At 44.0% G+C, this 27,199-nt stretch overlaps 12 non-coding genes across 12 annotated transcripts; all 12 read right to left on the bottom strand.

Moving 5' to 3' along the window:
- Positions 1-3,485: 3,485 nt before the first annotated feature.
- On the bottom strand, positions 3,486-3,604 carry LOC148971491 (5S ribosomal RNA). The gene has a single exon (XR_016147197.1). It is a non-coding gene; the product is annotated as a 5S ribosomal RNA (ribosomal RNA).
- Positions 3,605-4,495: 891 nt separating this feature from the next.
- On the bottom strand, positions 4,496-4,614 carry LOC148971490 (5S ribosomal RNA). Its single transcript, XR_016147196.1, has one exon. It is a non-coding gene; the product is annotated as a 5S ribosomal RNA (ribosomal RNA).
- Positions 4,615-7,761: 3,147 nt separating this feature from the next.
- Positions 7,762-7,880, bottom strand: LOC148971489 (5S ribosomal RNA). The gene has a single exon (XR_016147195.1). It is a non-coding gene; the product is annotated as a 5S ribosomal RNA (ribosomal RNA).
- An 892-nt stretch (positions 7,881-8,772) lies between these two features.
- LOC148971488 (5S ribosomal RNA) lies at positions 8,773-8,891 on the bottom strand. Its single transcript, XR_016147193.1, has one exon. It is a non-coding gene; the product is annotated as a 5S ribosomal RNA (ribosomal RNA).
- A 2,878-nt stretch (positions 8,892-11,769) lies between these two features.
- LOC148971487 (5S ribosomal RNA) lies at positions 11,770-11,888 on the bottom strand. The gene has a single exon (XR_016147192.1). It is a non-coding gene; the product is annotated as a 5S ribosomal RNA (ribosomal RNA).
- An 892-nt stretch (positions 11,889-12,780) lies between these two features.
- On the bottom strand, positions 12,781-12,899 carry LOC120492970 (5S ribosomal RNA). Its single transcript, XR_005625635.1, has one exon. It is a non-coding gene; the product is annotated as a 5S ribosomal RNA (ribosomal RNA).
- Positions 12,900-15,777: 2,878 nt separating this feature from the next.
- On the bottom strand, positions 15,778-15,896 carry LOC120492971 (5S ribosomal RNA). The gene has a single exon (XR_005625636.1). It is a non-coding gene; the product is annotated as a 5S ribosomal RNA (ribosomal RNA).
- Positions 15,897-16,788: 892 nt separating this feature from the next.
- LOC148971486 (5S ribosomal RNA) lies at positions 16,789-16,907 on the bottom strand. Its single transcript, XR_016147191.1, has one exon. It is a non-coding gene; the product is annotated as a 5S ribosomal RNA (ribosomal RNA).
- Positions 16,908-19,787: 2,880 nt separating this feature from the next.
- Positions 19,788-19,906, bottom strand: LOC120492969 (5S ribosomal RNA). The gene has a single exon (XR_005625634.1). It is a non-coding gene; the product is annotated as a 5S ribosomal RNA (ribosomal RNA).
- Positions 19,907-20,798: 892 nt separating this feature from the next.
- Positions 20,799-20,917, bottom strand: LOC120492968 (5S ribosomal RNA). The gene has a single exon (XR_005625633.1). It is a non-coding gene; the product is annotated as a 5S ribosomal RNA (ribosomal RNA).
- Positions 20,918-24,051: 3,134 nt separating this feature from the next.
- Positions 24,052-24,170, bottom strand: LOC148971485 (5S ribosomal RNA). The gene has a single exon (XR_016147190.1). It is a non-coding gene; the product is annotated as a 5S ribosomal RNA (ribosomal RNA).
- Positions 24,171-25,062: 892 nt separating this feature from the next.
- On the bottom strand, positions 25,063-25,181 carry LOC148971484 (5S ribosomal RNA). The gene has a single exon (XR_016147198.1). It is a non-coding gene; the product is annotated as a 5S ribosomal RNA (ribosomal RNA).
- Positions 25,182-27,199: the final 2,018 nt, after the last annotated feature.

The following is a 27,199-nucleotide window of genomic DNA, read 5'->3' as shown; positions in this document are numbered from 1 at the left end:
GTAGAAGAAGGATCCGGGTACTGAAATGGCCAGCCTGCAGTCGAGATCTTTCACCCATAGAAAACATTTGGCGCATCATAAAGAGGAAGATGCAACAAAGAAGACCTAAGACAGTTGAGCAGCTAGAAGCCTTTATTAGACAAGAATGGGACAACATTCCTATTCCTAAACTTGATCAACTTGTCTCCTCAGTCCCCAGACGTTTGCAGACTGTTACTAAAAGAAGAGGGGATGCCACACAGTGGTAAAAATGGCCTTGTCCCAACTTTTTTGAGATGTGTTGATGCCATGAAATTTAAAATCAACTTATTTTCCCCTTAAAATTATGCATTTTCTCAATTTAAACATTTGATATGTCATCTATGTTGTATTCTAAATATAATATTGAAATTTGAAACTTCCACATCATTGCATTCTGTTTTTATTCACAATTTGTACAGTGTCCCAACTTTTATGGAATTGGGTTTGTATGTGTGTGTATGTGTGTATGTGTATGTATATATATAGCCTATATATATATAAATTGTTTGCCATGTATATTTTCACCTACTTTAAATTATCTTCTCTCTGTCTCACCAAATAGGTTTATCTTTTAGAATACGAATGCATTCATTTCAAATAAGTTGCTGGAATATTCAGGGTCTTCACTCTTCAACGTTTGGTTCTAAAAGTACAGACCCAGAATTTCTAAAACATATAAAAGATGTTGACATCATAATCCTCACTGAAACCTGGTGTCGAAATGATGCGCTTACCTACTGTCCCTCAGGCTACTATGAAGTGATTGTCCCCTCAGTCAAAATAAATACAGTCCACCGTGGACGAGACTCGGGGGGAGTTCTGGTGTGGTGCAGGGAGGATCTTGCCAATCACATTACAACTATATCAGTTGGAAAATTTCATTGCTGGTTAAAAATAAACCAAATTGGCATTTCTACCAAAGAAACATATCGCTCTGCCATCTACATTCCCCCAGCGGAATCCCCTTACCATGAGGAAGAATACCTCAACATCATCCACACCGAAATCAGCCATTTCCAGGCCCAGGGAAACGTGCTGCTGTGAGGAGACTTCAATGCAAGAACTGGATCTGAACCTGATGACATAGATCCAAAGGGTAATGAATATGTCTTTGGCCAAAACCCCCCGAGTATCACAGGAAAACTTCCATCGAGAAACAACCTAGACCAGACAGTAAACAAAACTGGTAGAGAGCTGGTGCAGCTCTGCCGAGCCTCAGGCCTGTACATACTGAACGGCAGGATCCGAGGGGACTCTTTAGGGAGGTTCACGTGTTGTTCAGGTCTTGGAGCTAGTGTAGTTGACTACGCCATCACTGACATGGACCCATCCTCCTTCAATGCATTCACTGTCAAACAGCAAACTCCGCTTTCTGACCATAACCAAACTAACATTTATATCAAAACACATCACACACCAGAACAAAACAGACTGGAAACCTGCCGAATGTATCAGGTCCAGCAGAGATACAAATGGGCTCTGGACAGCGCAGACAAGTTTGTCCAAGCCCTCAGTTCTGAAGAACTAAAAAAATAAAATAAATACATTTATTACTAAGAAATTCGAAACAACTAAAGATTGTTTTGATTTGTTAATTCGGCTACAAATGAAATCAATAACATATTTAATAAAGCAGCACAGAAAAGTGAATTGAAAAAGAAAGGGAAAAAATACACAAAAATACTCCAAAAGATGAAAAATGCTTTGATTCAGACTGCAAAACATTGAGAAAACAACTTAAAGAAACATAAAGAACCAAACAACACTGACTTAAGAACTGAATACTTTTTAAAACTAAAAATATATAAAGACACAATTAGAGTGAAGAAGCAACACTGGGATATGTGAAATAATCTGAGCACCGCATAAACCACAAGACCTACCAATACAAGATGAAGAAATTTGGACAAATCATTTTGAAAACTTATACAGAGAAATCCCATCAAAACAACTCAATGAAAATTATAATCGAATCAAACAAAATCTACAAACTTATGAAGAGACAATTAAAAATAATCAAAATCCACTTGACTTCCCAATTGCGCATGAAGAATTGGCAAACAAACTCAAAAGCCTAAAAGGAAATAAATCTTGTGGTCCTGACAGCATTCTAGGTGAGATGCTGAAACACAGCACACCGGAGCTGCAGGCGGCGCTGCTCAAACTGTTCAACATCGTACTCCGTTCAGCCTGTTTTCCTGACATCTGGAGCCAAGGACTTATTACCCCAATTCACAAGAGTGGAAATAAATTAGACCCTAATAATTTCAGAGGCATTTGTGTGAGCAGTAATCTGGGGAAGTTATTTAGCAGTATTTTAAACAATAGAATTGTAAGCTTCCTTAACGAGCACAATGTCCTGAGCCCGAGTCAGACTGGCTTCATTCCAAAACACAGAACTACTGACCACATTTACACCCTAATCAATAAACACGTAAAACAGACCAAAAACGGAAAAATATTTGCATGCTTTGTCGATTTCAAAAAAGCATTTGATTCTATTTGGCACAATGGATTATATTACAAACTTTTACAAAGTGGTGTAGTAGGGGGTAAAGTCTATGACATTTTAAGTCATAAAAATGTGCCTTCATCTTTGCCTGGTCAAAAGCGTTCTCATCCTTCTTGTCACTTGCCAGATATATTTTTGGCAGTGCTTTCATTACATCCACATATCTGTACCGAATAGCAACACCAACAATGGATTAAGTGTGACACTTGAGTGAGGGCTCTGTGGAGTCGCAGCCAGTGAGCATGGCCCACCTTTTAATAGTGGCCAAAAACACATACAAATATTTGATGATGTCATAGAACTGTGACACTTTTGGAATGTTTTTTTTGCATCATTCAGCACTAGGTTCTGGTTATTTGCTGCATGATGCAGGTGTCTCTTTTTCCCTGATCCTGGCCTGCCCTCCCTCCCAATCATTTGGCCACTCCGTTGTATTCCTGAACACGACATTTAGAAATATCATGACGTTTTTTAAAATGCTGTCCAGTTCACTTACAGATCTGATCTGAAATCCAAGAAAAGCTTCAGCTACTTTGATATCAATAGCTATGTCCAATGTGTTCCTTACTATGGTGGTGACATATCTGTAAACTTGACCAAGTTGGTATTGCTTGGACAGGACTTGTGTGGTATAAATGGAAAAAAAAAATCTCTATGGTAGACTGAGATAGAGAGAGAAAAGCCTGTCGATCGCCCCCTGGAGGAGGAAGAGAGAGAAAAGCCTGTCGATCGCCCCCTGGAGGAGGAAGAGAGAGAAAAGCCTGTCGATCGCCCCCTGGAGGAGGAAGAAGTAATGACGAGACTGAGCTGTCCTTTGCACACTGAAAGCAGACAGAAGCCAGAGAGAAAGTGAAATGAAAGACAAATAAATGAAGCAATTGAATTTAAAACGATAAAGCAGGGACAACCATGGGAGCCGAGCCATGAAGTGTATTTGTGAAGATAAAGCAAAAGCTTACAGCACCTGGTATTCCCAGGCGGTCTCCCATCCAAGTACTAACCAGGCCCGACCCTGCTTAGCTTCCGAGATCGGACGAGATCGGGCGTGTTCAGGGTGGTATGGCCGTAAGCGAGAGTCTCAATCAATAAAGAGCTATTTAAAGAAGGGACACCGGGCTCTAGGCCTGAATTCACACATGACCCAGGCTGAAGCTGCAAGGCAAACATAAACATTTTGTCACATTGGACAAAATCCATTTGGCCGGGTTAAAACAACTATGTGTACTAATTTTATCTCCATGACTCGAAGACAACAGGAACGACATACACTATAACATCCATTTACTGGGAGGAAGAAAAAGTTCACAAAAGGTGTCATACCTTTCAACAGTAGCAAACACGTCTTTAGATGAATGTGTGTAGTGTTGCATATTTAATTTACACTTTCCTGATTATTTTGTTTAAAAAGCGCCGTTATGTCCCCACACATGCAAGGCATGCGCCCACCAGGACACTATGGGGGTGGGGGCCCAAAACACCACTTTGGAATTCATTTTAATAGTTTATTTCTGTATCTTACATACATGAACACATTTTAACCATTAATAGTGAAGTGAAATAAAGTTAAAAATGGTATATATAGAGAGTGATACGTAAAAGTGTACTCTCTCTTTAATGTACAAAATAAAGCGCAAATAAAAATAACATGATGGATGGAAAGATGTTCTTTTTTATTCTTTTACAGTGAGTAGATGAAGCTGTATTTCTAAACATACTAAACATACAGTACATACATCTCTATGGCAGACTGAGATAGAGAGAGAAAAGCCTGTTGATCGCCCCCTGGAGGAGGAACAAGTAATGACGAGGCTGAGCTGTCCTAGTTTGCACACTGAGAGCAGACAGAAGCCAGAGAGAAAGCGAAAAGAAAGACAAATAAATGAAGCAATTGAATTTAAAACGATAAAGCAGGAACAACCATGGGAGCCGAGCCATGAAGTGTATTAGTGAAGATAAAGCAAAAGCTTACAGCACCTGGTATTCCCAGGCGGTCTCCCATCCAAGTACTAACCAGGCCCGACCCTGCTTAGCTTCCGAGATCGGACGAGATCGGGCGTGTTCAGGGTGGTATGGCCGTAAGCGAGAGTCTCAACCAATAAAGAGCTATTTAAAGAAGGGACACCGGCGCTCTCGGCCTGAATTCACACATGACCCAGGCTGAAGCTGCAAGGCAAACAGAAACCACCAAGTGTTTTCATGCAGCCTTGAATAAGAAACTGAGAGGACTCAAATATTTAATTGTTTTTCAGACAAATGGCCTTAATCTCTGACACCCTTCACCCATGCATTGTTGTGGGGTGAATGTGGTCTCCAAATAGCCAGCAGGGTTCACATATACACAGTCACACTCATTCATTCTGTGGTTCCACGTGATTAAAACAAGTAATCTTATAATAACAGGAACAGATAAAACTCAATAAAATCAACCATGTAAAACCTACTACAGCCAATGGTGTTGTTCATTTAACTTGAAATGAAAGGTTTTAGTTTAACTTTAATTAATGGTTTTCAGTTAACTTGAATTGTTTAAGGTATTTTCATTTAAGGCTTCTTGTTTAGTCCATGTCTTTATCACATTGGACAAAATCCATTTGGCCAGGTTAAAACAACTATATGTGTAATAATTTTATCTCATGATGACTGACTCGAAGACAACAGGAACGACATACACTATAACATCCATTTACTGGGAGGAAGAAAAATTTCACAAAAGGTGTCATATCTTTCTACAGTAGCAACATTTTTTTTTTTAGATTAATGTGTTTAGAGTTGCACATTTAATTATTCCTCATTATTTTGTTTAAAAAGTGCCGTTATGTCCCCACACATGCAAGGCATGCGTCCACCAGGACGCTATGAGGGTGGGGGCCCAAAACACCACTTTGAAATTCATTTTAATAGTTTATTTCTGTTTTCATACATGAACACGTCCATCCATCCATCCATCCATCCATCCATCCATCTTCTTGTGCTTATCCAGGGCCGGGTCGCGGGGGCAGCAGTCTAAGCAGAGATGCCCAGATTTCCTTCTCCCTAGACACTTCCTCCAGCTCTTCCAGGGGGACACCGAGGGGTTCCCAGGCCAGCCGGGAGACATAGTCTCTCCAGCATGTTCTAGGTCTTCCCCGGGGTCTCCGCCCAGTGGAACGTGCCCGGTACACCTCCCCGGGGAGGCGTCCAGGAGGCATCCGGAACAGATGCCCGAGCCACCTCAGCTGACCCCTCTCGATGTGGAGGAGCAGCGGCTCTACTCTGAGCTCCTCCTGAGTGACCGAGCTTCTCACCCTATCTCTAAGGGATCGCCCAGCCACCCTGCGGAGAAAGCTCATTTCGGCTGCCTGTATCCGGGATCTTGTCCTTTCGGTCATGACCCAAAGCTCATGACCATAGGGGAGAGTAGTAACGTAGATCGACCGCTAAATTGAGAGCTTTGCCTTACGGCTCAGCTCCTTCTTCACCACAACAGACTAGTACACCGACTGCATTACTGCAGAAGCTGCACCGATCCGTCTGTCAATCTCCCGTTCCATCCTTCCCTCACTCGTTAACAAAACCCCAAGATACTTAAACTCCTCCACTTGAGGAAGGATCCCTCCACCAACCTGAAGTGAGCAAGCCACCCTTTTCCGACTGAGGACCATGGCCTTGGTTTTGGAGGTGCTGAGTCTCATCCCAGCCGCTTCACACTCGGCTGCAAACCCGTCCCAGTGCATGCTGAATTTTCCTGGTGTGAAGGGGCCAACATGACAACATCATCCGCAGAGACGGAATCGCGTGGTCCCCAAACCTGACACCCTCCAGCCCCTGGCTGCGCCTAGAAATTCTGTCCTTAAAAATTGTGAACAGAACCAGCGAACAAATGGCAGCCCTGCCGGAGTCCAACATGCACTCATGGGAAGAAGTCTGACTTACTACCGGCAATGCGAACCAAGCTCCTGCTTCGGTCATACAGGGACCGAAGAGCCCTTAGCAAAGGATCCCGGACCCCATATTCCCGGAGCACCCTCCACAGGCCGCCTCAGGGGATACAGTCGAATGGCTTCTCCAAATCCACAAAACACATGTGGACTGGTTGGGTAAACTCCCATGAACCCTCTAGCACCCTGTAACGAACATGTTCTAACCATTAATAGTGAAGTGAAATAAAATTAAAAATGGTATATAGGGAGTGATACGTAAAAGTGAACTCTCCCTTTACTGTACAAAATAAAGCACAAATAAGAATAACATGATGGACGGAAAAATGCTATTTTTTTTATTTTTTAACAATGAGTAGATGAAGCTGTATTTCTAATCATACTGAGCACACACACACACACACACGTTGGTCTACTCATTATCATAATGGTGTTTATACTGAACAAACTGTGTATTCTATTCCCCAAGACGAAACCTAACCATCACAGAAAACTCGGATATGACACCTGAGTGGGGGCTCTGTGGAGTCGAAGCCAGTGAGCATGGCCCACCTTTTAATAGTGGCCAAAAACACATACAAATATTTAATGGTGTCATAGAACTGTGACACTTCTGGAATGTTTTTTCTGCATCATTCAGCACTAGGTTCTGGTTATTTGCTGCACAGTGTACATATGTTGCAAGTGTCTCTTTTTCCCTGATCCTGGCCTGCCCTCACGCATAGACGCCACTCATATTGGCCACTCCGTTGTATTCCTGAACACGACATTTAGAAATATCATGACGTTTTTTAAAATGCTGTCCAGTTCACTTACAGATCTGATCTGAAATCCAAGAAAAGCTTCAGCTACTTTGATATCAATAGCTATGTCCAATGTGTTCCTTACTATGGTGGTGACATATCTGTAAACTTGACCAAGTTGGTATTGCTTGGACAGGACTTGTGTGGTATAAATGGAAAAAAAAAATCTCTATGGTAGACTGAGATAGAGAGAGAAAAGCCTGTCGATCGCCCCCTGGAGGAGGAAGAGAGAGAAAAGCCTGTCGATCGCCCCCTGGAGGAGGAAGAGAGAGAAAAGCCTGTCGATCGCCCCCTGGAGGAGGAAGAGAGAGAAAAGCCTGTCGATCGCCCCCTGGAGGAGGAAGAAGTAATGACGAGACTGAGCTGTCCTTTGCACACTGAAAGCAGACAGAAGCCAGAGAGAAAGTGAAATGAAAGACAAATAAATGAAGCAATTGAATTTAAAACGATAAAGCAGGGACAACCATGGGAGCCGAGCCATGAAGTGTATTTGTGAAGATAAAGCAAAAGCTTACAGCACCTGGTATTCCCAGGCGGTCTCCCATCCAAGTACTAACCAGGCCCGACCCTGCTTAGCTTCCGAGATCGGACGAGATCGGGCGTGTTCAGGGTGGTATGGCCGTAAGCGAGAGTCTCAATCAATAAAGAGCTATTTAAAGAAGGGACACCGGGGCTCTAGGCCTGAATTCACACATGACCCAGGCTGAAGCTGCAAGGCAAACATAAACATTTTGTCACATTGGACAAAATCCATTTGGCCGGGTTAAAACAACTATGTGTACTAATTTTATCTCCATGACTCGAAGACAACAGGAACGACATACACTATAACATCCATTTACTGGGAGGAAGAAAAAGTTCACAAAAGGTGTCATACCTTTCAACAGTAGCAAACACGTCTTTAGATGAATGTGTTTAGTGTTGCATATTTAATTTACACTTTCCTGATTATTTTGTTTAAAAAGCGCCGTTATGTCCCCACACATGCAAGGCATGCGCCCACCAGGACACTATGGGGGTGGGGGCCCAAAACACCACTTTGGAATTCATTTTAATAGTTTATTTCTGTATCTTACATACATGAACACATTTTAACCATTAATAGTGAAGTGAAATAAAGTTAAAAATGGTATATATAGAGAGTGATACGTAAAAGTGTACTCTCTCTTTACTGTACAAAATAAAGCGCAAATAAAAATAACATGATGGATGGAAAGATGTTCTTTTTTATTCTTTTACAGTGAGTAGATGAAGCTGTATTTCTAAACATACTAAACATACAGTACATACATCTCTATGGCAGACTGAGATAGAGAGAGAAAAGCCTGTTGATCGCCCCCTGGAGGAGGAACAAGTAATGACGAGGCTGAGCTGTCCTAGTTTGCACACTGAAAGCAGACAGAAGCCAGAGAGAAAGCGAAAAGAAAGACAAATAAATGAAGCAATTGAATTTAAAACGATAAAGCAGGAACAACCATGGGAGCCGAGCCATGAAGTGTATTAGTGAAGATAAAGCAAAAGCTTACAGCACCTGGTATTCCCAGGCGGTCTCCCATCCAAGTACTAACCAGGCCCGACCCTGCTTAGCTTCCGAGATCGGACGAGATCGGGCGTGTTCAGGGTGGTATGGCCGTAAGCGAGAGTCTCAACCAATAAAGAGCTATTTAAAGAAGGGACACCGGGGCTCTCGGCCTGAATTCACACATGACCCAGGCTGAAGCTGCAAGGCAAACAGAAACCACCAAGTGTTTTCATGCAGCCTTGAATAAGAAACTGAGAGGACTCAAATATTTAATTGTTTTTCAGACAAATGGCCTTAATCTCTGACACCCTTCACCCATGCATTGTTGTGGGGTGAATGTGGTCTCCAAATAGCCAGCAGGGTTCACATATACACAGTCACACTCATTCATTCTGTGGTTCCACGTGATTAAAACAAGTAATCTTATAATAACAGGAACAGATAAAACTCAATAAAATCAACCATGTAAAACCTACTACAGCCAATGGTGTTGTTCATTTAACTTGAAATGAAAGGGTTTAGTTTAACTTTAATTAATGGTTTTCAGTTAACTTGAATTGTTTAAGGTATTTTCATTTAAGGCTTCTTGTTTAGTCCATGTCTTTATCACATTGGACAAAATCCATTTGGCCAGGTTAAAACAACTATATGTGTAATAATTTTATCTCATGATGACTGACTCGAAGACAACAGGAACGACATACACTATAACATCCATTTACTGGGAGGAAGAAAAATTTCACAAAAGGTGTCATATCTTTCTACAGTAGCAACATTTTTTTTTTTAGATTAATGTGTTTAGAGTTGCACATTTAATTATTCCTCATTATTTTGTTTAAAAAGTGCCGTTATGTCCCCACACATGCAAGGCATGCGTCCACCAGGACGCTATGAGGGTGGGGGCCCAAAACACCACTTTGAAATTCATTTTAATAGTTTATTTCTGTTTTCATACATGAACACGTCCATCCATCCATCCATCCATCTTCTTGTGCTTATCCAGGGCCGGGTCGCGGGGGCAGCAGTCTAAGCAGAGATGCCCAGATTTCCTTCTCCCTAGACACTTCCTCCAGCTCTTCCAGGGGGACACCGAGGGGTTCCCAGGCCAGCCGGGAGACATAGTCTCTCCAGCATGTTCTAGGTCTTCCCCGGGGTCTCCGCCCAGTGGAACGTGCCCGGTACACCTCCCCGGGGAGGCGTCCAGGAGGCATCCGGAACAGATGCCCGAGCCACCTCAGCTGACCCCTCTCGATGTGGAGGAGCAGCGGCTCTACTCTGAGCTCCTCCTGAGTGACCGAGCTTCTCACCCTATCTCTAAGGGATCGCCCAGCCACCCTGCGGAGAAAGCTCATTTCGGCTGCCTGTATCCGGGATCTTGTCCTTTCGGTCATGACCCAAAGGACCATGGCCTTGGTTTTGGAGGTGCTGAGTCTCATCCCAGCCGCTTCACACTCGGCTGCAAACCCGTCCCAGTGCATGCTGAATTTTCCTGGTGTGAAGGGGCCAACATGACAACATCATCCGCAGAGACGGAATCGCGTGGTCCCCAAACCTGACACCCTCCAGCCCCTGGCTGCGCCTAGAAATTCTGTCCTTAAAAATTGTGAACAGAACCAGCGAACAAATGGCAGCCCTGCCGGAGTCCAACATGCACTCATGGGAAGAAGTCTGACTTACTACCGGCAATGCGAACCAAGCTCCTGCTTCGGTCATACAGGGACCGAAGAGCCCTTAGCAAAGGATCCCGGACCCCATATTCCCGGAGCACCCTCCACAGGCCGCCTCAGGGGATACAGTCGAATGGCTTCTCCAAATCCACAAAACACATGTGGACTGGTTGGGTAAACTCCCATGAACCCTCTAGCACCCTGTAACGAACATGTTCTAACCATTAATAGTGAAGTGAAATAAAATTAAAAATGGTATATAGGGAGTGATACGTAAAAGTGAACTCTCCCTTTACTGTACAAAATAAAGCACAAATAAGAATAACATGATGGACGGAAAAATGCTATTTTTTTTATTTTTTAACAATGAGTAGATGAAGCTGTATTTCTAATCATACTGAGCACACACACACACACACACGTTGGTCTACTCATTATCATAATGGTGTTTATACTGAACAAACTGTGTATTCTATTCCCCAAGACGAAACCTAACCATCACAGAAAACTCGGATATGACACCTGAGTGGGGGCTCTGTGGAGTCGAAGCCAGTGAGCATGGCCCACCTTTTAATAGTGGCCAAAAACACATAGAAATATTTAATGGTGTCATAGAACTGTGACACTTCTGGAATGTTTTTTCTGCATCATTCAGCACTAGGTTCTGGTTATTTGCTGCACAGTGTACATATGTTGCAAGTGTCTCTTTTTCCCTGATCCTGGCCTGCCCTCACGCATAGACGCCACTCATATTGGCCACTCCGTTGTATTCCTGAACACGACATTTAGAAATATCATGACGTTTTTTAAAATGCTGTCCAGTTCACTTACAGATCTGATCTGAAATCCAAGAAAAGCTTCAGCTACTTTGATATCAATAGCTATGTCCAATGTGTTCCTTACTATGGTGGTGACATATCTGTAAACTTGACCAAGTTGGTATTGCTTGGACAGGACTTGTGTGGTATAAATGGAAAAAAAAAAATCTCTATGGTAGACTGAGATAGAGAGAGAAAAGCCTGTCGATCGCCCCCTGGAGGAGGAAGAGAGAGAAAAGCCTGTCGATCGCCCCCTGGAGGAGGAAGAGAGAGAAAAGCCTGTCGATCGCCCCCTGGAGGAGGAAGAGAGAGAAAAGCCTGTCGATCGCCCCCTGGAGGAGGAAGAAGTAATGACGAGACTGAGCTGTCCTTTGCACACTGAAAGCAGACAGAAGCCAGAGAGAAAGTGAAATGAAAGACAAATAAATGAAGCAATTGAATTTAAAACGATAAAGCAGGGACAACCATGGGAGCCGAGCCATGAAGTGTATTTGTGAAGATAAAGCAAAAGCTTACAGCACCTGGTATTCCCAGGCGGTCTCCCATCCAAGTACTAACCAGGCCCGACCCTGCTTAGCTTCCGAGATCGGACGAGATCGGGCGTGTTCAGGGTGGTATGGCCGTAAGCGAGAGTCTCAATCAATAAAGAGCTATTTAAAGAAGGGACACCGGGGCTCTAGGCCTGAATTCACACATGACCCAGGCTGAAGCTGCAAGGCAAACATAAACATTTTGTCACATTGGACAAAATCCATTTGGCCGGGTTAAAACAACTATGTGTACTAATTTTATCTCCATGACTCGAAGACAACAGGAACGACATACACTATAACATCCATTTACTGGGAGGAAGAAAAAGTTCACAAAAGGTGTCATACCTTTCAACAGTAGCAAACACGTCTTTAGATGAATGTGTTTAGTGTTGCATATTTAATTTACACTTTCCTGATTATTTTGTTTAAAAAGCGCCGTTATGTCCCCACACATGCAAGGCATGCGCCCACCAGGACACTATGGGGGTGGGGGCCCAAAACACCACTTTGGAATTCATTTTAATAGTTTATTTCTGTATCTTACATACATGAACACATTTTAACCATTAATAGTGAAGTGAAATAAAGTTAAAAATGGTATATATAGAGAGTGATACGTAAAAGTGTACTCTCTCTTTACTGTACAAAATAAAGCGCAAATAAAAATAACATGATGGATGGAAAGATGTTCTTTTTTATTCTTTTACAGTGAGTAGATGAAGCTGTATTTCTAAACATACTAAACATACAGTACATACATCTCTATGGCAGACTGAGATAGAGAGAGAAAAGCCTGTTGATCGCCCCCTGGAGGAGGAACAAGTAATGACGAGGCTGAGCTGTCCTAGTTTGCACACTGAAAGCAGACAGAAGCCAGAGAGAAAGCGAAAAGAAAGACAAATAAATGAAGCAATTGAATTTAAAACGATAAAGCAGGAACAACCATGGGAGCCGAGCCATGAAGTGTATTAGTGAAGATAAAGCAAAAGCTTACAGCACCTGGTATTCCCAGGCGGTCTCCCATCCAAGTACTAACCAGGCCCGACCCTGCTTAGCTTCCGAGATCGGACGAGATCGGGCGTGTTCAGGGTGGTATGGCCGTAAGCGAGAGTCTCAACCAATAAAGAGCTATTTAAAGAAGGGACACCGGGGCTCTCGGCCTGAATTCACACATGACCCAGGCTGAAGCTGCAAGGCAAACAGAAACCACCAAGTGTTTTCATGCAGCCTTGAATAAGAAACTGAGAGGACTCAAATATTTAATTGTTTTTCAGACAAATGGCCTTAATCTCTGACACCCTTCACCCATGCATTGTTGTGGGGTGAATGTGGTCTCCAAATAGCCAGCAGGGTTCACATATACACAGTCACACTCATTCATTCTGTGGTTCCACGTGATTAAAACAAGTAATCTTATAATAACAGGAACAGATAAAACTCAATAAAATCAACCATGTAAAACCTACTACAGCCAATGGTGTTGTTCATTTAACTTGAAATGAAAGGGTTTAGTTTAACTTTAATTAATGGTTTTCAGTTAACTTGAATTGTTTAAGGTATTTTCATTTAAGGCTTCTTGTTTAGTCCATGTCTTTATCACATTGGACAAAATCCATTTGGCCAGGTTAAAACAACTATATGTGTAATAATTTTATCTCATGATGACTGACTCGAAGACAACAGGAACGACATACACTATAACATCCATTTACTGGGAGGAAGAAAAATTTCACAAAAGGTGTCATATCTTTCTACAGTAGCAACATTTTTTTTTTTAGATTAATGTGTTTAGAGTTGCACATTTAATTATTCCTCATTATTTTGTTTAAAAAGTGCCGTTATGTCCCCACACATGCAAGGCATGCGTCCACCAGGACGCTATGAGGGTGGGGGCCCAAAACACCACTTTGAAATTCATTTTAATAGTTTATTTCTGTTTTCATACATGAACACGTCCATCCATCCATCCATCCATCTTCTTGTGCTTATCCAGGGCCGGGTCGCGGGGGCAGCAGTCTAAGCAGAGATGCCCAGATTTCCTTCTCCCTAGACACTTCCTCCAGCTCTTCCAGGGGGACACCGAGGGGTTCCCAGGCCAGCCGGGAGACATAGTCTCTCCAGCATGTTCTAGGTCTTCCCCGGGGTCTCCGCCCAGTGGAACGTGCCCGGTACACCTCCCCGGGGAGGCGTCCAGGAGGCATCCGGAACAGATGCCCGAGCCACCTCAGCTGACCCCTCTCGATGTGGAGGAGCAGCGGCTCTACTCTGAGCTCCTCCTGAGTGACCGAGCTTCTCACCCTATCTCTAAGGGATCGCCCAGCCACCCTGCGGAGAAAGCTCATTTCGGCTGCCTGTATCCGGGATCTTGTCCTTTCGGTCATGACCCAAAGGACCATGGCCTTGGTTTTGGAGGTGCTGAGTCTCATCCCAGCCGCTTCACACTCGGCTGCAAACCCGTCCCAGTGCATGCTGAATTTTCCTGGTGTGAAGGGGCCAACATGACAACATCATCCGCAGAGACGGAATCGCGTGGTCCCCAAACCTGACACCCTCCAGCCCCTGGCTGCGCCTAGAAATTCTGTCCTTAAAAATTGTGAACAGAACCAGCGAACAAATGGCAGCCCTGCCGGAGTCCAACATGCACTCATGGGAAGAAGTCTGACTTACTACCGGCAATGCGAACCAAGCTCCTGCTTCGGTCATACAGGGACCGAAGAGCCCTTAGCAAAGGATCCCGGACCCCATATTCCCGGAGCACCCTCCACAGGCCGCCTCAGGGGATACAGTCGAATGGCTTCTCCAAATCCACAAAACACATGTGGACTGGTTGGGTAAACTCCCATGAACCCTCTAGCACCCTGTAACGAACATGTTCTAACCATTAATAGTGAAGTGAAATAAAATTAAAAATGGTATATAGGGAGTGATACGTAAAAGTGAACTCTCCCTTTACTGTACAAAATAAAGCACAAATAAGAATAACATGATGGACGGAAAAATGCTATTTTTTTTATTTTTTAACAATGAGTAGATGAAGCTGTATTTCTAATCATACTGAGCACACACACACACACACACGTTGGTCTACTCATTATCATAATGGTGTTTATACTGAACAAACTGTGTATTCTATTCCCCAAGACGAAACCTAACCATCACAGAAAACTCGGATATGACACCTGAGTGGGGGCTCTGTGGAGTCGAAGCCAGTGAGCATGGCCCACCTTTTAATAGTGGCCAAAAACACATACAAATATTTAATGGTGTCATAGAACTGTGACACTTCTGGAATGTTTTTTCTGCATCATTCAGCACTAGGTTCTGGTTATTTGCTGCACAGTGTACATATGTTGCAAGTGTCTCTTTTTCCCTGATCCTGGCCTGCCCTCACGCATAGACGCCACTCATATTGGCCACTCCGTTGTATTCCTGAACACGACATTTAGAAATATCATGACGTTTTTTAAAATGCTGTCCAGTTCACTTACAGATCTGATCTGAAATCCAAGAAAAGCTTCAGCTACTTTGATATCAATAGCTATGTCCAATGTGTTCCTTACTATGGTGGTGACATATCTGTAAACTTGACCAAGTTGGTATTGCTTGGACAGGACTTGTGTGGTATAAATGGAAAAAAAAAAATCTCTATGGTAGACTGAGATAGAGAGAGAAAAGCCTGTCGATCGCCCCCTGGAGGAGGAAGAGAGAGAAAAGCCTGTCGATCGCCCCCTGGAGGAGGAAGAGAGAGAAAAGCCTGTCGATCGCCCCCTGGAGGAGGAAGAGAGAGAAAAGCCTGTCGATCGCCCCCTGGAGGAGGAAGAAGTAATGACGAGACTGAGCTGTCCTTTGCACACTGAAAGCAGACAGAAGCCAGAGAGAAAGTGAAATGAAAGACAAATAAATGAAGCAATTGAATTTAAAACGATAAAGCAGGGACAACCATGGGAGCCGAGCCATGAAGTGTATTTGTGAAGATAAAGCAAAAGCTTACAGCACCTGGTATTCCCAGGCGGTCTCCCATCCAAGTACTAACCAGGCCCGACCCTGCTTAGCTTCCGAGATCGGACGAGATCGGGCGTGTTCAGGGTGGTATGGCCGTAAGCGAGAGTCTCAATCAATAAAGAGCTATTTAAAGAAGGGACACCGGGGCTCTAGGCCTGAATTCACACATGACCCAGGCTGAAGCTGCAAGGCAAACATAAACATTTTGTCACATTGGACAAAATCCATTTGGCCGGGTTAAAACAACTATGTGTACTAATTTTATCTCCATGACTCGAAGACAACAGGAACGACATACACTATAACATCCATTTACTGGGAGGAAGAAAAAGTTCACAAAAGGTGTCATACCTTTCAACAGTAGCAAACACGTCTTTAGATGAATGTGTTTAGTGTTGCATATTTAATTTACACTTTCCTGATTATTTTGTTTAAAAAGCGCCGTTATGTCCCCACACATGCAAGGCATGCGCCCACCAGGACACTATGGGGGTGGGGGCCCAAAACACCACTTTGGAATTCATTTTAATAGTTTATTTCTGTATCTTACATACATGAACACATTTTAACCATTAATAGTGAAGTGAAATAAAGTTAAAAATGGTATATATAGAGAGTGATACGTAAAAGTGTACTCTCTCTTTACTGTACAAAATAAAGCGCAAATAAAAATAACATGATGGATGGAAAGATGTTCTTTTTTATTCTTTTACAGTGAGTAGATGAAGCTGTATTTCTAAACATACTAAACATACAGTACATACATCTCTATGGCAGACTGAGATAGAGAGAGAAAAGCCTGTTGATCGCCCCCTGGAGGAGGAACAAGTAATGACGAGGCTGAGCTGTCCTAGTTTGCACACTGAAAGCAGACAGAAGCCAGAGAGAAAGCGAAAAGAAAGACAAATAAATGAAGCAATTGAATTTAAAACGATAAAGCAGGAACAACCATGGGAGCCGAGCCATGAAGTGTATTAGTGAAGATAAAGCAAAAGCTTACAGCACCTGGTATTCCCAGGCGGTCTCCCATCCAAGTACTAACCAGGCCCGACCCTGCTTAGCTTCCGAGATCGGACGAGATCGGGCGTGTTCAGGGTGGTATGGCCGTAAGCGAGAGTCTCAACCAATAAAGAGCTATTTAAAGAAGGGACACCGGGGCTCTCGGCCTGAATTCACACATGACCCAGGCTGAAGCTGCAAGGCAAACAGAAACCACCAAGTGTTTTCATGCAGCCTTGAATAAGAAACTGAGAGGACTCAAATATTTAATTGTTTTTCAGACAAATGGCCTTAATCTCTGACACCCTTCACCCATGCATTGTTGTGGGGTGAATGTGGTCTCCAAATAGCCAGCAGGGTTCACATATACACAGTCACACTCATTCATTCTGTGGTTCCACGTGATTAAAACAAGTAATCTTATAATAACAGGAACAGATAAAACTCAATAAAATCAACCATGTAAAACCTACTACAGCCAATGGTGTTGTTCATTTAACTTGAAATGAAAGGGTTTAGTTTAACTTTAATTAATGGTTTTCAGTTAACTTGAATTGTTTAAGGTATTTTCATTTAAGGCTTCTTGTTTAGTCCATGTCTTTATCACATTGGACAAAATCCATTTGGCCAGGTTAAAACAACTATATGTGTAATAATTTTATCTCATGATGACTGACTCGAAGACAACAGGAACGACATACACTATAACATCCATTTACTGGGAGGAAGAAAAATTTCACAAAAGGTGTCATATCTTTCTACAGTAGCAACATTTTTTTTTTTAGATTAATGTGTTTAGAGTTGCACATTTAATTATTCCTCATTATTTTGTTTAAAAAGTGCCGTTATGTCCCCACACATGCAAGGCATGCGTCCACCAGGACGCTATGAGGGTGGGGGCCCAAAACACCACTTTGAAATTCATTTTAATAGTTTATTTCTGTTTTCATACATGAACACGTCCATCCATCCATCCATCCATCTTCTTGTGCTTATCCAGGGCCGGGTCGCGGGGGCAGCAGTCTAAGCAGAGATGCCCAGATTTCCTTCTCCCTAGACACTTCCTCCAGCTCTTCCAGGGGGACACCGAGGGGTTCCCAGGCCAGCCGGGAGACATAGTCTCTCCAGCATGTTCTAGGTCTTCCCCGGGGTCTCCGCCCAGTGGAACGTGCCCGGTACACCTCCCCGGGGAGGCGTCCAGGAGGCATCCGGAACAGATGCCCGAGCCACCTCAGCTGACCCCTCTCGATGTGGAGGAGCAGCGGCTCTACTCTGAGCTCCTCCTGAGTGACCGAGCTTCTCACCCTATCTCTAAGGGATCGCCCAGCCACCCTGCGGAGAAAGCTCATTTCGGCTGCCTGTATCCGGGATCTTGTCCTTTCGGTCATGACCCAAAGGACCATGGCCTTGGTTTTGGAGGTGCTGAGTCTCATCCCAGCCGCTTCACACTCGGCTGCAAACCCGTCCCAGTGCATGCTGAATTTTCCTGGTGTGAAGGGGCCAACATGACAACATCATCCGCAGAGACGGAATCGCGTGGTCCCCAAACCTGACACCCTCCAGCCCCTGGCTGCGCCTAGAAATTCTGTCCTTAAAAATTGTGAACAGAACCAGCGAACAAATGGCAGCCCTGCCGGAGTCCAACATGCACTCATGGGAAGAAGTCTGACTTACTACCGGCAATGCGAACCAAGCTCCTGCTTCGGTCATACAGGGACCGAAGAGCCCTTAGCAAAGGATCCCGGACCCCATATTCCCGGAGCACCCTCCACAGGCCGCCTCAGGGGATACAGTCGAATGGCTTCTCCAAATCCACAAAACACATGTGGACTGGTTGGGTAAACTCCCATGAACCCTCTAGCACCCTGTAACGAACATGTTCTAACCATTAATAGTGAAGTGAAATAAAATTAAAAATGGTATATAGGGAGTGATACGTAAAAGTGAACTCTCCCTTTACTGTACAAAATAAAGCACAAATAAGAATAACATGATGGACGGAAAAATGCTATTTTTTTTATTTTTTAACAATGAGTAGATGAAGCTGTATTTCTAATCATACTGAGCACACACACACACACACACACGTTGGTCTACTCATTATCATAATGGTGTTTATACTGAACAAACTGTGTATTCTATTCCCCAAGACGAAACCTAACCATCACAGAAAACTCGGATATGACACCTGAGTGGGGGCTCTGTGGAGTCGAAGCCAGTGAGCATGGCCCACCTTTTAATAGTGGCCAAAAACACATACAAATATTTAATGGTGTCATAGAACTGTGACACTTCTGGAATGTTTTTTCTGCATCATTCAGCACTAGGTTCTGGTTATTTGCTGCACAGTGTACATATGTTGCAAGTGTCTCTTTTTCCCTGATCCTGGCCTGCCCTCACGCATAGACGCCACTCATATTGGCCACTCCGTTGTATTCCTGAACACGACATTTAGAAATATCATGACGTTTTTTAAAATGCTGTCCAGTTCACTTACAGATCTGATCTGAAATCCAAGAAAAGCTTCAGCTACTTTGATATCAATAGCTATGTCCAATGTGTTCCTTACTATGGTGGTGACATATCTGTAAACTTGACCAAGTTGGTATTGCTTGGACAGGACTTGTGTGGTATAAATGGAAAAAAAAAAATCTCTATGGTAGACTGAGATAGAGAGAGAAAAGCCTGTCGATCGCCCCCTGGAGGAGGAAGAGAGAGAAAAGCCTGTCGATCGCCCCCTGGAGGAGGAAGAGAGAGAAAAGCCTGTCGATCGCCCCCTGGAGGAGGAAGAGAGAGAAAAGCCTGTCGATCGCCCCCTGGAGGAGGAAGAAGTAATGACGAGACTGAGCTGTCCTTTGCACACTGAAAGCAGACAGAAGCCAGAGAGAAAGTGAAATGAAAGACAAATAAATGAAGCAATTGAATTTAAAACGATAAAGCAGGGACAACCATGGGAGCCGAGCCATGAAGTGTATTTGTGAAGATAAAGCAAAAGCTTACAGCACCTGGTATTCCCAGGCGGTCTCCCATCCAAGTACTAACCAGGCCCGACCCTGCTTAGCTTCCGAGATCGGACGAGATCGGGCGTGTTCAGGGTGGTATGGCCGTAAGCGAGAGTCTCAATCAATAAAGAGCTATTTAAAGAAGGGACACCGGGGCTCTAGGCCTGAATTCACACATGACCCAGGCTGAAGCTGCAAGGCAAACATAAACATTTTGTCACATTGGACAAAATCCATTTGGCCGGGTTAAAACAACTATGTGTACTAATTTTATCTCCATGACTCGAAGACAACAGGAACGACATACACTATAACATCCATTTACTGGGAGGAAGAAAAAGTTCACAAAAGGTGTCATACCTTTCAACAGTAGCAAACACGTCTTTAGATGAATGTGTTTAGTGTTGCATATTTAATTTACACTTTCCTGATTATTTTGTTTAAAAAGCGCCGTTATGTCCCCACACATGCAAGGCATGCGCCCACCAGGACACTATGGGGGTGGGGGCCCAAAACACCACTTTGGAATTCATTTTAATAGTTTATTTCTGTATCTTACATACATGAACACATTTTAACCATTAATAGTGAAGTGAAATAAAGTTAAAAATGGTATATATAGAGAGTGATACGTAAAAGTGTACTCTCTCTTTACTGTACAAAATAAAGCGCAAATAAAAATAACATGATGGATGGAAAGATGTTCTTTTTTATTCTTTTACAGTGAGTAGATGAAGCTGTATTTCTAAACATACTAAACATACAGTACATACATCTCTATGGCAGACTGAGATAGAGAGAGAAAAGCCTGTTGATCGCCCCCTGGAGGAGGAACAAGTAATGACGAGGCTGAGCTGTCCTAGTTTGCACACTGAAAGCAGACAGAAGCCAGAGAGAAAGCGAAAAGAAAGACAAATAAATGAAGCAATTGAATTTAAAACGATAAAGCAGGAACAACCATGGGAGCCGAGCCATGAAGTGTATTAGTGAAGATAAAGCAAAAGCTTACAGCACCTGGTATTCCCAGGCGGTCTCCCATCCAAGTACTAACCAGGCCCGACCCTGCTTAGCTTCCGAGATCGGACGAGATCGGGCGTGTTCAGGGTGGTATGGCCGTAAGCGAGAGTCTCAACCAATAAAGAGCTATTTAAAGAAGGGACACCGGGGCTCTCGGCCTGAATTCACACATGACCCAGGCTGAAGCTGCAAGGCAAACAGAAACCACCAAGTGTTTTCATGCAGCCTTGAATAAGAAACTGAGAGGACTCAAATATTTAATTGTTTTTCAGACAAATGGCCTTAATCTCTGACACCCTTCACCCATGCATTGTTGTGGGGTGAATGTGGTCTCCAAATAGCCAGCAGGGTTCACATATACACAGTCACACTCATTCATTCTGTGGTTCCACGTGATTAAAACAAGTAATCTTATAATAACAGGAACAGATAAAACTCAATAAAATCAACCATGTAAAACCTACTACAGCCAATGGTGTTGTTCATTTAACTTGAAATGAAAGGGTTTAGTTTAACTTTAATTAATGGTTTTCAGTTAACTTGAATTGTTTAAGGTATTTTCATTTAAGGCTTCTTGTTTAGTCCATGTCTTTATCACATTGGACAAAATCCATTTGGCCAGGTTAAAACAACTATATGTGTAATAATTTTATCTCATGATGACTGACTCGAAGACAACAGGAACGACATACACTATAACATCCATTTACTGGGAGGAAGAAAAATTTCACAAAAGGTGTCATATCTTTCTACAGTAGCAACATTTTTTTTTTTAGATTAATGTGTTTAGAGTTGCACATTTAATTATTCCTCATTATTTTGTTTAAAAAGTGCCGTTATGTCCCCACACATGCAAGGCATGCGTCCACCAGGACGCTATGAGGGTGGGGGCCCAAAACACCACTTTGAAATTCATTTTAATAGTTTATTTCTGTTTTCATACATGAACACGTCCATCCATCCATCCATCCATCTTCTTGTGCTTATCCAGGGCCGGGTCGCGGGGGCAGCAGTCTAAGCAGAGATGCCCAGATTTCCTTCTCCCTAGACACTTCCTCCAGCTCTTCCAGGGGGACACCGAGGGGTTCCCAGGCCAGCCGGGAGACATAGTCTCTCCAGCATGTTCTAGGTCTTCCCCGGGGTCTCCGCCCAGTGGAACGTGCCCGGTACACCTCCCCGGGGAGGCGTCCAGGAGGCATCCGGAACAGATGCCCGAGCCACCTCAGCTGACCCCTCTCGATGTGGAGGAGCAGCGGCTCTACTCTGAGCTCCTCCTGAGTGACCGAGCTTCTCACCCTATCTCTAAGGGATCGCCCAGCCACCCTGCGGAGAAAGCTCATTTCGGCTGCCTGTATCCGGGATCTTGTCCTTTCGGTCATGACCCAAAGCTCATGACCATAGGGGAGAGTAGTAACGTAGATCGACCGCTAAATTGAGAGCTTTGCCTTACGGCTCAGCTCCTTCTTCACCACAACAGACTAGTACACCGACTGCATTACTGCAGAAGCTGCACCGATCCGTCTGTCAATCTCCCGTTCCATCCTTCCCTCACTCGTTAACAAAACCCCAAGATACTTAAACTCCTCCACTTGAGGAAGGATCCCTCCACCAACCTGAAGTGAGCAAGCCACCCTTTTCCGACTGAGGACCATGGCCTTGGTTTTGGAGGTGCTGAGTCTCATCCCAGCCGCTTCACACTCGGCTGCAAACCCGTCCCAGTGCATGCTGAATTTTCCTGGTGTGAAGGGGCCAACATGACAACATCATCCGCAGAGACGGAATCGCGTGGTCCCCAAACCTGACACCCTCCAGCCCCTGGCTGCGCCTAGAAATTCTGTCCTTAAAAATGATGAACAGAACCAGCGAACAAATGGCAGCCCTGCCGGAGTCCAACATGCACTCATGGGAAGAAGTCTGACTTACTACCGGCAATGCGAACCAAGCTCCTGCTTCGGTCATACAGGGACCGAAGAGCCCTTAGCAAAGGATCCCGGACCCCATATTCCCGGAGCACCCTCCACAGGCCGCCTCGGGGGACACAGTCGAATGGCTTCTCCAAATCCACAAAACACATGTGGACTGGTTGGGTAAACTCCCATGAACCCTCTAGCACCCTGTAACGAACATGTTCTAACCATTAATAGTGAAGTGAAATAAAATTAAAAATGGTATATAGGGAGTGATACGTAAAAGTGAACTCTCCCTTTACTGTACAAAATAAAGCACAAATAAGAATAACATGATGGACGGAAAAATGCTATTTTTTTTATTTTTTAACAATGAGTAGATGAAGCTGTATTTCTAATCATACTGAGCACACACACACACACACGTTGGTCTACTCATTATCATAATGGTTTTTATACTGAACAAACTGTGTATTCTATTCCCCAAGACGAAACCTAACCATCACAGAAAACTCGGATATGACACCTGAGTGGGGGCTCTGTGGAGTCGAAGCCAGTGAGCATGGCCCACCTTTTAATAGTGGCCAAAAACACATAGAAATATTTAATGGTGTCATAGAACTGTGACACTTCTGGAATGTTTTTTCTGCATCATTCAGCACTAGGTTCTGGTTATTTGCTGCACAGTGTACATATGTTGCAAGTGTCTCTTTTTCCCTGATCCTGGCCTGCCCTCACGCATAGACGCCACTCATATTGGCCACTCCGTTGTATTCCTGAACACGACATTTAGAAATATCATGACGTTTTTTAAAATGCTGTCCAGTTCACTTACAGATCTGATCTGAAATCCAAGAAAAGCTTCAGCTACTTTGATATCAATAGCTATGTCCAATGTGTTCCTTACTATGGTGGTGACATATCTGTAAACTTGACCAAGTTGGTATTGCTTGGACAGGACTTGTGTGGTATAAATGGAAAAAAAAAAATCTCTATGGTAGACTGAGATAGAGAGAGAAAAGCCTGTCGATCGCCCCCTGGAGGAGGAAGAGAGAGAAAAGCCTGTCGATCGCCCCCTGGAGGAGGAAGAGAGAGAAAAGCCTGTCGATCGCCCCCTGGAGGAGGAAGAGAGAGAAAAGCCTGTCGATCGCCCCCTGGAGGAGGAAGAAGTAATGACGAGACTGAGCTGTCCTTTGCACACTGAAAGCAGACAGAAGCCAGAGAGAAAGTGAAATGAAAGACAAATAAATGAAGCAATTGAATTTAAAACGATAAAGCAGGGACAACCATGGGAGCCGAGCCATGAAGTGTATTTGTGAAGATAAAGCAAAAGCTTACAGCACCTGGTATTCCCAGGCGGTCTCCCATCCAAGTACTAACCAGGCCCAACCCTGCTTAGCTTCCGAGATCGGACGAGATCGGGCGTGTTCAGGGTGGTATGGCCGTAAGCGAGAGTCTCAATCAATAAAGAGCTATTTAAAGAAGGGACACCGGGGCTCTAGGCCTGAATTCACACATGACCCAGGCTGAAGCTGCAAGGCAAACATAAACATTTTGTCACATTGGACAAAATCCATTTGGCCGGGTTAAAACAACTATGTGTACTAATTTTATCTCCATGACTCAAAGACAACAGGAACGACATACACTATAACATCCATTTACTGGGAGGAAGAAAAAGTTCACAAAAGGTGTCATACCTTTCAACAGTAGCAAACACGTCTTTAGATGAATGTGTTTAGTGTTGCATATTTAATTTACACTTTCCTGATTATTTTGTTTAAAAAGCGCCGTTATGTCCCCACACATGCAAGGCATGCGCCCACCAGGCCACTATGGGGGTGGGGGCCCAAAACACCACTTTGGAATTCATTTTAATAGTTTATTTCTGTATCTTACATACATGAACACATTTTAACCATTAATAGTGAAGTGAAATAAAGTTAAAAATGGTATATATAGAGAGTGATACGTAAAAGTGTACTCTCTCTTTACTGTACAAAATAAAGCGCAAATAAAAATAACATGATGGATGGAAAGATGTTCTTTTTTATTCTTTTACAGTGAGTAGATGAAGCTGTATTTCTAAACATACTAAACATACAGTACATACATCTCTATGGCAGACTGAGATAGAGAGAGAAAAGCCTGTTGATCGCCCCCTGGAGGAGGAAGAAGTAATGACGAGGCTGAGCTGTCCTAGTTTGCACACTGAAAGCAGACAGACGCCAGAGAGAAAGCGAAAAGAAAGACAAATAAATGAAGCAATTGAATTTAAAACGATAAAGCAGGAACAACCATGGGAGCCGAGCCATGAAGTGTATTAGTGAAGATAAAGCAAAAGCTTACAGCACCTGGTATTCCCAGGCGGTCTCCCATCCAAGTACTAACCAGGCCCGACCCTGCTTAGCTTCCGAGATCGGACGAGATCGGGCGTGTTCAGGGTGGTATGGCCGTAAGCGAGAGTCTCAACCAATAAAGAGCTATTTAAAGAAGGGATACCGGGGCTCTCGGCCTGAATTCACACATGACCCAGGCTGAAGCTGCAAGGCAAACAGAAACCACCAAGTGTTTTCATGCAGCCTTGAATAAGAAACTGAGAGGACTCAAATATTTAATTGTTTTTCAGACAAATGGCCTTAATCTCTGACACCCTTCACCCATGCATTGTTGTGGGGTGAATGTGGTCTCCAAATAGCCAGCAGGGTTCACATATACACAGTCACACTCATTCATTCTGTGGTTCCACGTGATTAAAACAAGTAATCTTATAATAACAGGAACAGATAAAACTCAATAAAATCACCCATGTAAAACCTACTACAGCCAATGGTGTTGTTCATTTAACTTGAAATGAAAGGTTTTAGTTTAACTTTAATTAATGGTTTTCAGTTAACTTGAATTGTTTAAGGTATTTTCATTTAAGGCTTCTTGTTTAGTCCATGTCTTTATCACATTGGACAAAATCCATTTGGCCAGGTTAAAACAACTATATGTGTAATAATTTTATCTCATGATGACTGACTCGAAGACAACAGGAACGACATACACTATAACATCCATTTACTGGGAGGAAGAAAAATTTCACAAAAGGTGTCATATCTTTCTACAGTAGCAACATTTTTTTTTTAGATTAATGTGTTTAGAGTTGCACATTTAATTATTCCTCATTATTTTGTTTAAAAAGTGCCGTTATGTCCCCACACATGCAAGGCATGCGTCCACCAGGACGCTATGAGGGTGGGGGCCCAAAACACCACTTTGAAATTCATTTTAATAGTTTATTTCTGTTTTCATACATGAACACGTCCATCCATCCATCCATCCATCCATCCATCCATCCATCTTCTTGTGCTTATCCAGGGCCGGGTCGCGGGGGCAGCAGTCTAAGCAGAGATGCCCAGATTTCCTTCTCCCTAGACACTTCCTCCAGCTCTTCCAGGGGGACACCGAGGGGTTCCCAGGCCAGCCGGGAGACATAGTCTCTCCAGCATGTTCTAGGTCTTCCCCGGGGTCTCCGCCCAGTGGAACGTGCCCGGTACACCTCCCCGGGGAGGCGTCCAGGAGGCATCCGGAACAGATGCCCGAGCCACCTCAGCTGACCCCTCTCGATGTGGAGGAGCAGCGGCTCTACTCTGAGCTCCTCCTGAGTGACCGAGCTTCTCACCCTATCTCTAAGGGATCGCCCAGCCACCCTGCGGAGAAAGCTCATTTCGGCTGCCTGTATCCGGGATCTTGTCCTTTCGGTCATGACCCAAAGCTCATGACCATAGGGGAGAGTAGTAACGTAGATCGACCGCTAAATTGAGAGCTTTGCCTTACGGCTCAGCTCCTTCTTCACCACAACAGACTAGTACACCGACTGCATTACTGCAGAAGCTGCACCGATCCGTCTGTCAATCTCCCGTTCCATCCTTCCCTCACTCGTTAACAAAACCCCAAGATACTTAAACTCCTCCACTTGAGGAAGGATCCCTCCACCAACCTGAAGTGAGCAAGCCACCCTTTTCCGACTGAGGACCATGGCCTTGGTTTTGGAGGTGCTGAGTCTCATCCCAGCCGCTTCACACTCGGCTGCAAACCCGTCCCAGTGCATGCTGAATTTTCCTGGTGTGAAGGGGCCAACATGACAACATCATCCGCAGAGACGGAATCGCGTGGTCCCCAAACCTGACACCCTCCAGCCCCTGGCTGCGCCTAGAAATTCTGTCCTTAAAAATTATGAACAGAACCAGCGAACAAATGGCAGCCCTGCCGGAGTCCAACATGCACTCATGGGAAGAAGTCTGACTTACTACCGGCAATGCGAACCAAGCTCCTGCTTCGGTCATACAGGGACCGAACAGCCCTTAGCAAAGGATCCCGGACCCCATATTCCCGGAGCACCCTCCACAGGCCGCCTCGGGGGACACAGTCGAATGGCTTCTCCAAATCCACAAAACACATGTGGACTGGTTGGGTAAACTCCCATGAACCCTC

The sequence above is a fragment of the Pimephales promelas genome, chromosome 17, assembly GCF_988280905.1.
Source record: "Pimephales promelas chromosome 17, fPimPro1.hap1.1, whole genome shotgun sequence".
NCBI lineage: Eukaryota > Metazoa > Chordata > Actinopteri > Cypriniformes > Leuciscidae > Pimephales > Pimephales promelas.
The sequence above is the reverse complement of the archived record's forward strand: the minus strand, read 5'-3'. Positions and strand labels throughout refer to the sequence as shown.